The 16,561-nt window shown below is 40.4% G+C and overlaps 1 protein-coding gene across 1 annotated transcript in view; it reads left to right on the top strand.

The window, feature by feature from the left end:
• LOC125903130 (protocadherin-15-like) overlaps positions 1 to 16,561 on the top strand; it is a 324,152-nt gene that overhangs the window by 36,130 nt on the left and 271,461 nt on the right. The window contains exon 2 of the mRNA XM_049599840.1: positions 10,361 to 10,420. The gene's annotated coding sequence lies outside the window, so the exon portion shown is untranslated. The remainder of the gene's footprint in view (positions 1 to 10,360; positions 10,421 to 16,561) is intronic.

The raw sequence follows: 16,561 nt of genomic DNA, 5'->3' as shown, positions 1-16,561 counted from the left end.
CTCAGAGTTAGGATAAAGCTCAATAAATCGTATTAGTCTTTTTACTTTGACTATGGGGTTTAATGGCATCTGCTGTAATTTCCTGGACTAAATGGAAAGATCTCTGTCACTTTGTATCTCTCCGTCTTGCTGTCTCTCATTTATTGAGGCTGTCCACACTCCTGCTCCAAAGTGGCAGTTTGAATGTAGCTGTTTTCTCACTAGAGAGTGTCTCAATGGCTTTTACTGTCCATTAAAGCACATCAGCAGAGACACGTGTTAATAATAAGGAATATCTCAGCTTAATGGCCTCTACCACAGGTCCAAGGCTGTCAGACTGTGAGTGTCATATGCTGAGTGAATTCATAAAGAGGAGCTGCTTTTAGCACCCTGTGCCGGCAGTGCTAATGAATGATCCCATTAAGTCAGGTGTCACATTACATGCAGGGTGACTGCATTTGTGTATGGGTGTTTAGAGGATTATTTCTGGAAAATGATTCATTTTGATGACTGTTAGCGTACAGTAAGCAACCAGTCATTGACTGATTCAACTTAACATTTGGCAGACATGTGGTTCTTCATTAGTTTCTGCCTAAACCTGACTCGTGTTTTGAAGCATTCCTGGACCTGGGGGGACCAAACCTGCCAAGTGTCATTTCCTATTATATAATCTATCATAAGCAAGGGCAGCTGTAGTATACTTCACAAATATGCAGTAAAGGAAAGCTACTACTCTCTATATAAATTACATGTTTATGTTTGTGTTTATTTCATTTAGAAAGGGTCAGTGCATATTAATTAACATGATCACTTAAGTCATGTAAATGTGCCAGATTTAGCCATACAGGCTCATTTTCATCTGCAGTCCCTGTCAGGTTGATGATATATTTGTATACAAGAAAAAGACATTAAAACAACATACAAAAGCACAGAAGCACACAAGCACAGATAAAAGTGGATTGATAGCATGTCCATATAAGAGCACATAAGCACAGAGCAAGCATATAACCATAGACAAAGCACATAGTAAGGAACATCAGCAAAAACAAGACATAAGCACTATTAATAAAACAGTGACATCACCATAAAACCAAAACACATTAAGGAAAGCGTACAATACAAAAGCACATAAGCCCTAACATACAGTAAGAAAACAAGGACATAACCACTAATTCAGGTCATGACAACATGTTTGATTGTCCAGTGACCGCCATTTTATTGATTTGGAGAATGATGTATAGATAGAATGTTCCTGGTGTGTGCTGCTGGATTGGAAAAGGCTGACTGTCACATACACCCCGGAGGTGTGTGTCACATACACCCCGGAGGTAGATCTGGTAGATGAGTTCTGATTTTGTTTATGAATTCATGGAGAGGAGGCGGTGCCAGGCCATGAAGAATTTTGTAATTAATATACAAATAAAATATCTGCAAATTTGATCATATTTTCCCAATTTAAAAAAGTCATATTTTATAAAAATTTTGCAATGATGATATGAATTGGACTTTTCATCCAATGTTTTGAGTGCCTGTTTAAACAGTCTCTCTCCTGGATTTGCCTGTCTGAGTCCAGCTGGTCAGACTGTAGTTAACGTGTGAAAAAAAATCATTGCATAGAAGTACAACTTTGAGGCCTCCATCATAAGGTTGCTCCTGATGTGTCTAAAATTGAATTTGAGTCTGTTCACAGCTTTTTTGACTTGTGTTTTGAATGTGAGCTGTGAATAGTTAGACAGCATAGTGTTTGACATTGACTGTAGCTACCCACAAAAGTCATGCAATGGCTTCTGCAGGGGTACAGCAACACCACTTGGACAAACCACATTGAGAAATGCAGCATACTATAGTATTAGAACTGGTAGTGATAGCAATGGCAATTTGTTATGTTGTTTATAATTATTCTTACGTTTGCTAATGATTATTTCTGATGGCATTGCACAGTCGCCTGTGGTAGCAAAGCATTTTTTCCTCTTAATTAGGCTTTTATGTTTTTTTATCAGTATGTTGGGTGGTTGGGGCCTACATTACACAACACTATTATCATGTTAAAAAAGTTTTGTTGTACAAATTTTAGCATGCATGATAAATTAAAAAAGAAAACTAATGAGAACATTTCATGCATAGTTTCAGGCTATACAAGTCTCGCTACACACCACTGAGCCCATCAGCCTTTGCGAAGGTGCTCCGAGAAACCAGTAGGAGTTGCTAGTGTAGTGTTAAGGACATACTCCCTCACTGGCTTCCCACTCTGGAACACTGACAGTAACATTTGTTGAGCGATAATTGCATTTTTTTTTTTGGCCTTTCTACGGATCTGTGTAGCACTGAGTTATTATAGGTGACCAAGCATGTAAACAGTCCAGATGTTGCTGGATGCTAGATGTGCACCATCAGCTGGTTTTGTAATTGAAGATGCTATAGTCTTATGAAAGTTCAGTCAGTGTATTGTCAAGAAGAGCAGATGCACACTACTGCATTGCTATGCACAACTATGGCTGTCTAATACTGTATGTTTAATTAGCATCACCCAGACTTAATAAATCCTCAATTGTCATGCAAAGTAATATACCCTACTTGCACAGTGTCTGCCAGCAAAGACAAAAAACTCTTTAAAGCTTATGAAAGGTAAGGTAACCCCAACAATATCCGCAACTTGATTTTAAGTTTTGGGCCAACTTGTGTTGTGTTGTTGTTGGGTTTCTCTGTGCTCCAGTCCCAGCCTCAGAGCCTGAAATGAGAGACTGCTTGCAAGATCTCAAAATAAAGCCCCCTATGTTTTTGCCAAATTCATCAAGACGAGTTTTAATCTCTGTTGGTATTGAGATATGCATGGTTGGATTGAGGGAATTGTTGACATTAGAAACCTTGTCTAACACCAGACTGCTGGTAGTGCAGTGTTTTTGTAACATGAAAAACAATGATGGCACAAAATATTTAATTCATGTGTTGACTTAGCCCTGACATTTAGAAAATCCCTCGCCTGTTTCTTGGTACGTAAATGCAGCACACGAGCTTCCAGCTGGTTGATGGCTACTGTTTATGATTGTGACTTTGAAGGTATACCTGTTTACGTTATGCAGGACTCTTAAGAGCCAGATACTGTATTTACAATGTTGACAGGGACAGTTGAGGCAAGTGTTGTCCCTGAAGACATAATGAGAAATAGACAGCCTGACCTGTAGAGATGCTCCTCCAGATCAACAACACACCTCATTCTTACAGTAGATTCTCTGTTCTTCCTTCTATAGACATCGATTGTGTAGTTGTTGTGTGCTGCGTCTCTCCCACTTATGTCTGCAGACTCACACGCTGTTTAACTGAGGACAGATGTGAAAAGAGCAATGCAATAATTAATATGCATACTTAATAAGCTGTCTTGTATTGAGATTTACTTCTCTTCTTCATCTGCTTCTGTGTAAACTTGGCCAAAGCTGCAAGACACACACAAGGAGGCTCAGCAGAGATAAATCACATCATCATTCCTCTTATTTCCTTTTTATGAATATTACTTTTAAGTCAATAGCTCCTGCTGTGTGGCTGAACTGTCTATATCTTGTACACAAGACTTTTTGAAGGACCTTTGTTGTTAGTTTTTGAAAGTAAGTTAACAATTCATTGATTAACTTGCAAAAAATCTCTGAAATACAACATGAACATTGGTCATTTTACATATCTGCAGAGATTAAATGAATGGTAGTAACTGGTTGTCTAAAAAAAAGAGACAATGCATTTTCCTCCAAAGTACAATTCCAGAAAATGCATTGAAATAATACAGTACTCACTAGAAAGCCAACAATTTCAGGTTGGATTCTGAATGTAAAAGTCCTTGGAGCCAGTGAATTGTGATTATATGCAGATGTGCCATTCTTTGTTAATGCTACATGGATTAACGAATGCCCTATTATTGTCATAACAGCCAGGCTCTGAGACAGGTAATTAAGAGCGTGGTGGAGCGGTGGGGTGAAGTTCATGGGCCTCATAATTCTTCATTATATCCGCAAAGCAGATATTTTCCGCTAAGTAATGTCCTTTCTATAATTAAATGTGGTACTTATCATGAAAACTGAAGTTCAACCAGCACGCAAACACATACTTTTTCTATTTCACTCATTCTTGTGAACTGGGGCAAAACCCCTTTTAGTTTTTTTTTTTTTTTTTTTCATTTCCCCCTTGAACTGGAAAATATACTTCAAAAGATGTCTCAACTATTAAACCTCGTAATGGGCCAACCTGCCACTGATTTAAGTTTTGCTTAAGTAACATACATGGTGGATGTCAGAGATAAGATTAGAGATGTACCGATACCACTTTTTCCTTCCTGATACCAATTCTGATCCCTGAACCTTAGGTATCTGCCAATACAGAGTACCGATCCGATACCAGCGTGTAAAATAAAAATGGATGGGATATGAATTGTTGTATGTCTCAACTCCTAAAACTCTATGTGAAATATTAAGAAATAAATACATAATAGTAGAATGAATGCCATAAAACTTTTTTTTAATTTATTATTATGAAGTGCAGCCACACAATTTGGTAAAAAAGACACTTTAAAGGCTCATAGGCTGTACTCGCCGATACCGCATTTATCGGTACAACTCTAGATAAGATCTAACAGAGCTGATCAAAATATTCATTTTAAAACTGGAATTCTTATTTCATTTTGATTTAGAAAAGCTACAGAGTTGATCTGTTATAATTGAGACACACCCGATAGTAGTATAATATAGTGACTTTATCATAAAGTAGAAAGTGTTCAAGTACCTGAGCAGCATTCCCGCCTTTTTGGAAACCGGGAAGTGAGACAGGAGTTGTTGGGATGTAGCTGACCCCTTTATGCCTGACTAAATTATGTTTTTGTAGAAATCTGACAGAGTTGACAAAAATCTGGGACACATTTAAAGGGCCGACATGTTCACAAATAATAAATAAAATAAAGATGATTAACAGTACATTTTTATACCAATGTTATCAGTATGCACTGTTAGTTAAAGTATGTTGAAAGTTAGAAAAAAAGTTAAAAGTTTAAAAATGAAAGCAGATCAAAATATTTTTGAAATATGTATTTCATATATTTATAAATCCTTTAAGAATCATGTTTCACCCCCCCAGAAACAGAATTTGTGCATTGACAAGTTGTAATATTTTTTTTTTTTTTTTTGGTAGATGATTTGTCCCAATTCTCAAGTTGTGTGTTTGTTTCCTTTTTCACAGGACAGCAATCTGTCCATAAATGTAGTTGTAGTGAGTGTCTTGGTTAACTTACCTTACCCATAACCCTAACCATACAGTATCATTTAGAAATAGTTAGCCTTTTTGGGAAATACACATGTGGTATTGATCTTTTCAACTCATTATTATTATATTATATTATATATTATATATTACATATTATATTATGTCTGTTAAATACAAAGCTACAGCCAAGGAGACAGATAGCTTATTTTAGCTTAGCGTGCTCGGTAGCTGGGGTAAACATTAAGCCTGACTATACAAAAGAGAAAAAAAAGTCTTATTTTAGTTTTAATTGTACAAAAATGACAGTGTAAAATAAAAGTTATGGTTTTACAAAAAGTTATCCTCTGTACTCTTGTCTGTTGTGAGATTTCCCCCTGCTTTCAGACTTTATGCTAAGCTAAGCTAAGCTAACTGTCTCCTGGCTACAGTTTCATAATGAATGAACAGATTGTGGTATCTAGCCTTTCATCTTATTCTTGGCAAGACAGCCAATTAGTGTTTTCCCAAAAATGTCAAACAGTTTGCCATACTTAGTGTTTCATTAACATTAACCAAGTCATTCTTAGATGCCTTAAACTGATACGGTCTTGGCCATATTAGGGTTTTGTGTTGTTTTTGAAAAGCACTGAAACCACCAATTTTATCTTTTAGGTAAGAGACCTCAGCACCATAGATAAAAGTCTTAGGCGGTTGGAGGTAGATATACCACTGCCACTGGGAGAGGCCATTTTGGAGGCAGAGAAAAACACCATATGGCCTCAACAGAGATGCTGTGCACTTTATATATTGACAGTTTATCTGCAAGATGGCCAAAACACCAAATGGGATTTCTACACTTGGCAAAATGTTATAGGACTTAAGGAACCACCTAAGCAGTTGTTTTAATTTGACACTTGGGCTGCACTTTCTGAAATAAATCATAGCTGCAGTATAACCCAAAAACGTGCTCTGTGTCCAGCTTGAACCTTTTCTTTTTGGACAGGCATACTGGATGTAGCACTTGGCAGTGTTGCTGCTGTGAAAGCAGCTACTTGCATTCAAACTCTGTCCATCTCTTTGCTTCTTATTTCTCTCATTTTTTCACTCCCACTCTCCTATTCTGTTCCTTTGCTGCTTCCCCTCTGCCTTTTCCTTTTTCATGTTCCCATTCTCACCCTGTGTCTATCATCTCCTTTTCTCTCCCTCTCCCCTTCTCTCTTGCTCCCCTCTCTTTTCTCTTGTTTCCTTTGAAGTGCTAAACAATGAGAGGGCTACACTCCCTGTTAAGCTCGTAGGGAAATCCAGGCTGAAACTGCATGGCACAGTGCAGCGAAGCAGAATCTTGTCCTCGGGACCACAGGGGGATGGGAGGGGTGGAGGCAGCATCAGAAGTATAGTCAGCATGCGGTGACAGTGACAATGGCTGCACAGAGCCTTGATCCTCCAAGTCGTCAGCAGACTACACCAGCACAGCATGGATGATGAACGCTATGACTCATTTCAAGAGAATATGCCCATCCGGGCCTGCTGGTCTGATTGTTAACAACTGTCCATTTCTTGACAGGACATGTACAAGACTATCAGGCTGTAATTGTGGAGACCAGAAGAGTTGCATGTCAGGGCCCTATTGACTATAATTATTGAGTTTCATTAGTGCAGCATGTCACCGTAGAGGAGAAAGACAATCAGTCGTCCTTCCATTGTCTTTGTCCTCCCCTTCTGTCTTTTTCCCCATGTATGCAGCCACAGATACATCCATGCAGTGATGAATGCTATTCATTACTAAAGGATGGAACGGGAAATGAAGCAAAATGAGTGCTTTGGGAAGCAATCTGTGACTGGGGCATATACTATCGTCTGCCGAAGCATCTGAGACATGTGTTTATCCACTCCCACATGTTTCCTTGAAGCTATATCTCACAGTTGCTTGCCTTTTTGCTGTGTGCACCTCCCTTTGAAATCTGATACGGCCTCTCTCCTCTCCTATTTCCTCCTTTCTATCTGTGTCTTTCTCTCATATTCATACACACTAATGCCAATGCTGCATGATGTTCTTTTATGTGGCCCTTGATGAATTTCTTGAGTCAATCTGCCTCATAGAGCAAGCGCCATAATTCACCCTCCATCAACCACCCTTAATGCAAGCAAATGCCTTCCTCCTCTTCATAATGACATGACTGATTCCACATAGGGATTTGTGATGACAACTTGACATTTCACATTTATTTTCATGAATCGAGAATTTTATTGAGTTCATATCTGTGTGGAAAAAGCATATGTGGCACATTTGCCTTTTTCTTTGCCTATAAATACCTGCAGCGGTGTTTATGAAGCATGTGGGTAGAAGATTGCTTCATTCTCAGTGGGGCTCTGCAGTTTCACCTAATGGCTGTTTAATTTGTTTGATTGCTCTGATGAGGTGAACAAGTCTTAAGGTCTCTCCATGCTGATAGAATTGCCTGAATTCTTAAGTTCTCTGCAGGTCATTTCACTCCATTAGAAATGCAATTTGGTAATTGCTGAGCCTATACTGAAAATTATCTGTGGAGGGTTTGAAAGACTGGAGTCACAGTGCAGGTCATTGATAATTTTATGCATGCATTAATTTCAGAATTGATTAGTTAATAAGATAATGTTCTTATGTCAACACAATTGTCCTGACATTACATGAGTAATATTAATGTGAACCTTGGAAACTACCCTTTGAGAGACTGATCTTATATTAGTCCTGCATAACGTTTCATGGTGCAGTGGTTAGCGTTGTCGCCTCACAACAACCGGGTTCATGGTTCGAACGTGGTGTGGCAGTTCAGGAGTTTGCATGTTCTCCCTGTGTCAGCGTGGGTTTTCTCCAGGTACTCCAGCTTCCTCCCACAGTCCAAAGACATGCAGGTTAAGTGGTGACTCTAAATTGCCCGTAGGTGTGAATATGAGTGTGAATGGTTGTCTGTCTCTATGTGTCAGCCCTGTGATAGTCTGGCAACCTGTCCAGAGTGTACCCTGCATCTTGCCTAATGTCAGCTGGGATAGGCTCCAGCCCCCCACAACCCCCAGCAGGATAAGTGGTTCCAGAAAATGAAGGGATGAATGACATTTCATACTCACGCACTCAATTACTGTAAACTTTGTTCTGGGAAAGGTTTGATTAACTAGCAAGGGGAAACTTTGCCAATACTCAACAATGTCTGTGTCACGCTAGGTGACGCAAATCACATAGGTTTGCTTTATTCAAGAGGGGTTTCTTTTTGGCTGGCAAACAGGTGCTGAGCTCTGGGAGCTAGTGGCATGGGGGGTGCCTTGACACCATTCAATCACACACACTGCATTGACACAGAGCTGGTTGAGAGTTGGCAAAGTATCCCTTTTAAGATGGAGGACAATCGTCTTTATGTCTTAATGCAGGAAAACCAACGTCAGGCAGGTGTGACTGTGATAATAATGACATTAATAATTAATTTTATTCATAGGCGCCTGTTGGAGCACTCAAGGACACCTTTCAAGACACAGTTAAAAAACAAGCAGCATATATCCATGGATCATAAATTCAAACAATTCTGTAATAAACAATAAAAGCAGAGCGGCTGAAAGCTCTAGAACCCATGGTAGTTAAGCAGGCGGATGTACGGGAGTGTGTGTAGTTATGAAGGAGTTCTGTAGCTGGCAGCCACTAAAGGCTCACAGCATAGATACGTCCATTCCAAATGTTGTAAAAATAACTGCCTTCATATTTTCTTTGCATTTTTTATGTTGCCGTAGATATAGCCAATAGATGGCACTAGAGGTCAGAGTCAGACGTTTTAGACAACAACAAATGAGGCGACGTGGAGGAGGTGGTATAATATAGCTTTTAATGGAGGCAGCATTAAAGACGAATGATTACAACGCGACGTGGCAGAAGAATTCTTCTCACTATATTACCCACTCGTTCTGTTCTGCCATTTTTTAAACGTCTTCTTCGTGTCCTGTGATTGTTTCTGGCTTGGACTATGCTACACTGCCCCTACGAACTTTGGTGGTACTGCCCCGTTTTGTCCATATCCATAAGCTTTCAGAAACCTGCATAAATAACAACAAAATGACAACAGAATACAAACAGAAGGCTCTGTCCGTCTCCATATATGTATCTAACTTTGAGTATAAATGAGCCTTAAGAAGACGGGACTTCTGAGATGCTCCATGTAGTCAGGCTGCCCGGCAGTAGTTGATCAAAATAGCTCCAACATGCAAGCTAACTGTTGCTCTTATAGAATTATCTCTATCTCCGTCTCTATCTCTGTTAAAAGGAAGTTATGGAGTTGTTGAATATCATTGTCCTGCTGATGGAGCTACGCTACCTGGCCTCACTTGTTTCCACATTATGTGCAAAGCAAGGCTAAACAGCAGCATGTTGGACTGCCATAGAAAAAAATAATTTGATGCTGTTTCCAAAAGATCATTGTCAACATCAAGGTTGAGTTTATTGTACTTGAAGGTAAAACAGTCTTTCAGACAGTTAATTCAAACTCTAACGCAAACGGCATACACAATAGAGAAAACAAAGGACATCTCTCTTTGTGCCTAGTCATAAAAAGTGATGACAGACTAGACCTTTACAGGCAACTCAGATGTTTACCAGTGTGTTGCAGCAGTTATGATGTTATGTGGCTCAGTTTACTTTTACACAACTCCGTGACATTTCTCTTAGAGTCTCCAGTGTACTGTGTCTGAAAGGGTTCAGCATCGGTCCAGGAAACAAGATTTGAATCGGATAAAAGACAAATCAGCCAGACTGATAATGCCAATGTTCCGACCAAGCTGATAATCATCATAAAGGTATCAGGAAAATATCACCCAGGATCCACCACATTATAGTTCATAACCTCGCACACCAAAAGGCTGCTCTCCATCTTTGTTCAAGACAAACTCTGCTGTTTGTAGGGCAGCTACTGTATGCATGACCGCACAGCGTAATGGAGACTGACAGGAAACGTGGGAGACTGAAGGGATATTATCTGAGAATGAGATTACGAATTACACTCATATTCACAAATAATTGAAGAGATGATTGCGCTGCAGTTCACTCAGACAATGGTTTGCCTCTGCATTTGTTTTTATGTAGATGTCATGGATTGTCTTACATAACGTGTGTTATGGCTCTAACACTTTCCTTCTTTTTGCTTTACAGGTGTGTATGTGAATTTAACTAAAGGGCGAGATGTGGTGTGATCACGGGAACTCATATCAGGTATTTCGTTTACTTTTTGGTGGTTTGTGTAACCTGTAAAAGATTCAGTCTGTGTTTCTGTTGCATGCATGTATGTGTGCATTAGTGGACTCAGAGTGGGACATCCCAGAGACATACTAAATCAGACAGGATGGACCGTAGAGGTTTTTAAAGCCTTGCTTTTTTATGTTTTATTGATGTACCTAAGATGATTCGCCCTGACATTTGCTGATGCTCTCTGTCTCAAGCAAATCTCTTGCCATCATAAAACAGCTTGTCCCAGGTCCAGTTGGTAAATATTTAAGGGGTCCCTCCATCAGTGTTGACCAGTGTCCAAGGCCCTGGGTTCTGTTGTCTTTAGAGTAAGAATGTTACTGTTATTAGGGACAAGCAAGGTCTACTCTTACTTTTAAAGGTATACTCTGCAGGATTACACTCCCCCCCAGCAAAAGTAAAAGCCAGCCTCAGATTCACTCTTGCTTGGTGTTTCGTCTCACTGTATTTGCATTTTTTGTAGTGTGTAGATGTGCATGCCCATAAACATCCCAAGCACAGACAATAAAAAGAGTCCTCGTTACTCCCACTGTCCGGCAGAGCTGCACTGCTCCGCACAGCAAACGCAGCTGGTGGGTGTTGACGGACGGTGGACCACGCAGCGGATAACCAACACAGCCGTTCTGCAACAGACACGCATCCAGTGGAATTCCGGCGTTAGAATAAGGGACATTTTGGTAGTGGTTCCATGCCCGAGGGAAAGAAATCAAGAGGTGGTCTGAGGGTCCTCCCTGATGAGATTTTGAGTGTCACACACACTTCATTTCCTGCATACTGGCTATTTTTATGCACCAATTTTTGTTTTTTATGTATCAAGATTAAAGTCGTGTGCTACTTTCAACATGAATGTAAAGGGGAAAAAGAGTCAATTGTAGTAAACAGTTGCATCGGTTAAATTGAGGATGCAGACATCAGGTCACAGACATGGACCAAACATTTTGCCCATGTCTGTGACCTGATGTCTGCATCCTCAGTAGAAAACTGTTTGGTAAATTTTGAGGGAGCAAGACAGAGGGGGATTTATGCAGAATCCTGAAGTTAAACCTTTTAAGAACTTTTGAAAGAAACTTTTCATAGCCTACACTTTAAGACCTCATTGCCACTTCAGTGAGCATGCTAACGGTCGAAGTCAATGTAACCATGGCAACGATGATGCTGAGTGACAGACCTGTCGCTCTGTGACATTCTCCTTCACAAATTCCATCCATCCATTTTTGTACCCGCTTATCCTCTTGAGGGTCGCGGGGGGGCTGGAGTCTATCCCAGCTGACATTGGATGAGATGCAGGGAACACCCTGGACAAGTCCCCAGACTATCACAGGGCTGACACATAGAGACAGACAGCCATTCACACTCACATTCACACCTACGGACAATTTAGAGTCACCAATTGACCTGCATGTCTTTGGACTGTGGGAGGAAGTATCCAGAGAAAACCCACGCTGACACGGGGAGAACATGCAAACTCCGCACAGAAGGTCTCGAACCAGGAACCCTCTTGCTGTGAGGCGACAGTGCTCACCACCACACCACCGTGCCTTCACAAATTGGGGTGTACTATTTCTCTGAAACTCTATTGGTTTAATGTTTCTCATGTCTTTGCACGCATGTGAAAACATAGTTGCTACAGTAGAACAGTGTGTGCGCAGAAATATGACTCACAACAGGATGCACCAGTTACTTGTCAAATACAGAACTATTCCGTATTTTAAGGGACTGGTGGCAACCCTGGTCATGAGTGATGATTCAGAGGGATTACTAATGTATGAGTCAATACATTGTTTTTAGGAGAATCCTGCATAGTATATCTTTAAAGCTAGGACAGGAAGTAGACTCCAAAACAAAAACCAAAAATTTGGGCTGCTATGACTCAACCACACAACCTTGCACTAAAAACTGCTGAAAATGGCTGAGACCTGCATAAAGCCGCAGCCTGTGGAGTACATTTCCAGTTGGATTCACAGTTCTAGTAACCATTTACCATTGCAGGGAATTATTTTTATTCAATGTCACAAATGGAAAGTGGATGTGCACAGGTGTGTTTGGCCTCGACATTGAGGACTCCATTCAGGGATTTCTAAGACACTTTGACTCAACAACTTGATATTCCCCACCTTCATTGTGATCTCAGCACAATCTCAGTTCATCGCGATGAGTTTGCTTTGCTGTTGCACAGTGGGGAGAATCCAGCAGCACATCTTGATAGTCAATATCTGTGTCTTGATTGGGCGAGGGCGGCATTCAAGAGACAAAGCAGTTGATTGAGTAGAAACTGCTGCCCGTGTGGAACTCATGAGGGAACGTTGTGTCTTACTAATAAATTATTTAAGCTATGTTTAATTTTTATTCTTTATAAACTGGAATGATGCAACTGACAGACAAGTCAATGTCACCCAGGCAAGACACAATCACAAGTGACACGGCAGGAATCAGTTGATTTGGGGGTCTTCTGCTTAGTAACAGCAGCTCAGCAAAGCACACATGCTTCATATAGCATGTCAGTGCTGGAGGGTGCCACACTCAAACTGACACTGATGTAATTATTGATAGAATTATTTTAAAACTGGCTTTTCATGGCAGGTTATTAAGGGTTTTAGCTGATCTCTGTGTCGTGTAAAATCTTTGTGCAGCTGTTAATTAATGCAGGTTTTCTAATTTTCTCCTGGGTAAAAAAAAAAAAAAAATCTTTTCATAGCTGCCAGATGCAAATACTCATAGTTTTTTGCAAATGTAAATTACGACTCATATGTTGATAATTAGAATTTCTCCCTCTCTGCAGGCCTCTGTCTTTAACTGTCTCATTCGCTTTCGCTCAGTTTCTTCCATTTCTTTGTTGTGTAAATAGGAAAAGTCTGGGGTTGACTTCAGCTTTTGGTCCACCACTTCTGAAGCTAACGGGCCCGGCAACGTACACACACACACACACACACACACACACACACACAAACAGAAAGACTATTTGCAATCCACATGCTGAGTGACAGGTTCGAGCTTGTGTGTGAAGTGAAAAACAAGGAGGACAGAGAAGAGAGATGGGATAAATAAAGAGGCAGTGGTGCAGGAAGTGGAGTGTGTACCACAGCGTAGGGGATACACTCTGAGCAAGTGGTCGGGTTGTAAGGGGGAGCTGATGGGGTTCACGTGGTTATACTCATAGATAGCATGTTCGCTCAAGCACAGGCACAGATATCAGGCTTACATGGTGCTGCAAGATGGGGATCAGGATCAGAGATTGGACATACAAGAAGTCAACCTTATATGTGTAAGCTGTGGTAGCATCTGTGGCTTCATCTCAATGGTCTTAATGGAAGGATTATTGTATGCCTCACTGCTTTATAGCGGACTCAGTGAAGGTGCGATTTGTTTCAGGATCATAGCAGAACCAGACTCATCTCAGTAATCACATTTGTCATTGTGGTCTTTCAGACAGTCATTGCCTCTTCATGGGATTTCTATCAGCATAGAGGAGGGAGAGAAAAGCGTGCCTTTGAGGCAATCCAATTCAGCTCTCTTCTACAGCTTTACTGTAACACTAATATAATCTCCCTCCTCACTGAAGCCCCGAATGCATCTCCCTGACAAAACAGTAATCAGTGCACAGTTTCCTCTGCCTCGCATCCCTTAATGGGATGTTAAAAACTGCGGCATGTTTATGACTGTTGTTTCACTCATCTCCAATTTCATTTGGATGTTTCCAGTAGGCAGAACACAAACTGCAATTGAGGGAGGCTGTGCCGTGCGACAACTTGGCTCTTTTCTTTGTGTGTGTTGTGCGTGTATGTCTTGGCATCCCTGTAAGCTGTGTTATATTGACCCGCCGCGCACCTGGAAGTGGGTTTTTAAGGGGTTCAGGAAACATACAATGTAAGTGGTGAGTGGGTGCAGAGCACACAGCGGGATGAAATTGCTGGAATCATGTCTTTGTGTTTGCTGTTTTGCAGTGAAGATCACCTAGACATGCCTTTGTATTCAGAAAATGTCTGTGGTTAGGGTATTTGAATTCAGTTTTTATTCTGTATTTCTTGTGCATGTCACTGTGGAGCACTGTATTTTAGGTTTAAAATGTCTCAAAGCCACAGTGGCATGTGGATAGGAAGTAACAATCTATGGATGTTGGTAGTGGCCTTCACTTTGTAGTGTGCATGGAAAGAAAAGGACAGTGCCAGCTGTCATGTGGTGATCTCTCCTTTGAATTTACTTTGAGTTTTAAAAGTGAAATCCATAAAGTTTATCCTCTTGTCTGTCTGTGCAGTGGAGTGTGGTAAAGCAGGTGTATTTACCAAGCTCCATTCTCTGCTGTTAGGATATGTTGAGTGGGTTTGTCAGGTGATGCATGTCCAGTTGGGCTTTCTGACTGACGGTGTCTCCACACCTTGTGTTTCTAATTACACTCCTTGCAAAATGAAATATGTAATTTTGTGTGACTAAAGACATCAAGAATTGTGATATTGTGAAATCCATGTCATTACAATGGTGTTACAAGATCAAGGGCAAGGAGATAGCACTTAGTCATCAGCTGTCAACCTACCAAATCCACATCTTATACTGTGAATAATAATTATCATCATGACGGACTGAGGTCACCGGTAACAACAAAAGCTGTCAGATATTGTCACGGTGAATGACAGGAGAGAGATTTAATGGCTCTGTAAAGTCATGAAAACATGATGATCCTACCTCAAACACACTGCCGTTTGGTAACACCATTTTCTTGTTGCCTCGCCTGTACAGATAAAGTCAGTACTTTATTTTTCTTTTGCAAAATAGCACAACAAGTGCATTATCATTACTGCCAGAGCTCCATTGCTAATGAAAAAGAAAATGAAATGGGACACAAAGAAGAGTCGTTTCTTTTGGCTTTGGTGTCCATTGTTCATGTGCAAAATTTTGGAACGCAAAATTGTTGATTTTGAATTATGTATGGAGTATTACCAATGCATATGCAGGTTGATTTGATTGACTGTTATTACAGATATATCAGTATCAGTGGCAGCTGCTGGTCTTTCAAACAGGGGAAGCTCACTTTAAGTTTACATCATAAAATGTGTCCTATTGTAGCGAGGCAGTAACTTATAAAAGGAACATTTAATTGAAGCCATTTTCCAACCACACTCATGCCATAGAATCACAGCAACACACACCTCAAAGATTTTCAGGTGGGTTTAAACACCTGAACTGTACTGTACAAAGAGTGAAAATGAGGTATATCGCTTATAGAAATAAGGAACTCCGGACGGCACTCTGTCAGAAGACTCCACTCGCAAATATCCGCATGGGACTGAGCTCAAATTGCGATGATACCGGTGTGTATTTCCAAAGCGCTGTCAATCACAAAGGGATTCAGCCTTTTAGACAGTTCCTCCAATCATCATGCAAACACCGAGCGTCCTCTCCCACCTACCGCTCCATTAGGTCCCAGGAAAGCTGAGCCTCCCTGGAAGTGACGATTTTGTCGCATTTATCCAATGACCGTCTCACTTTGCTGCATGAAAAAACCTGCTCAGCGCTGTCTCATAGGAATGCTTGGAGGCTCCGCGTCCACCGTGCTGACACGAGAATGTATGACAGGGAGGTCGCGTTTGAAAACTGGTGATAAACAGCTGACGTTTGAACATCATAGTCGTGATGTTAAACGCATCCTAGCACATGTTTAATGGAATGTAAATTCTTAATTTATTGTAAATTCAATAGTGCATATTTGACCATTTCTTCTATGAAATTTTAGGGGAAGTTCAGCCTCACTTGTTGTCTCAGAGCAATCGCCCCTGGTCTGGATATAATATAGAGTATTACCAACGCATTTACAGCCGTTATTACAGATATATCAGTATGTGCATGCATGTTTGTGGGTATGCAAAAAGAAGTAGCAAAACATTAAACTGCAGCAATCATTTTTTTAATTGACAACATTTTTATGAATATTTTTTCTCAATTCAAGTTTATTATAGATTTATTGGATGTGATTTTAGCAAAAGTTACGGTTTAAAAATGCGTTGTTGTTTTTTTGTCAAGGTTACTGCTCAAAATTTGTTGTATTTCACTGTCACTGCCATCAAATGACAGTGATACAATGATACAGTGATAGAGGTTTTTGCTCAACTGTTTGTT

The sequence above is a fragment of the Epinephelus fuscoguttatus genome, linkage group LG16 (genome assembly GCF_011397635.1).
Source record: "Epinephelus fuscoguttatus linkage group LG16, E.fuscoguttatus.final_Chr_v1".
NCBI classification, from domain to species: Eukaryota; Metazoa; Chordata; class Actinopteri; order Perciformes; family Serranidae; genus Epinephelus; species Epinephelus fuscoguttatus.
Note: the sequence above shows the minus strand (reverse complement) of the source record. Positions and strands in the feature narration are given on the sequence as shown.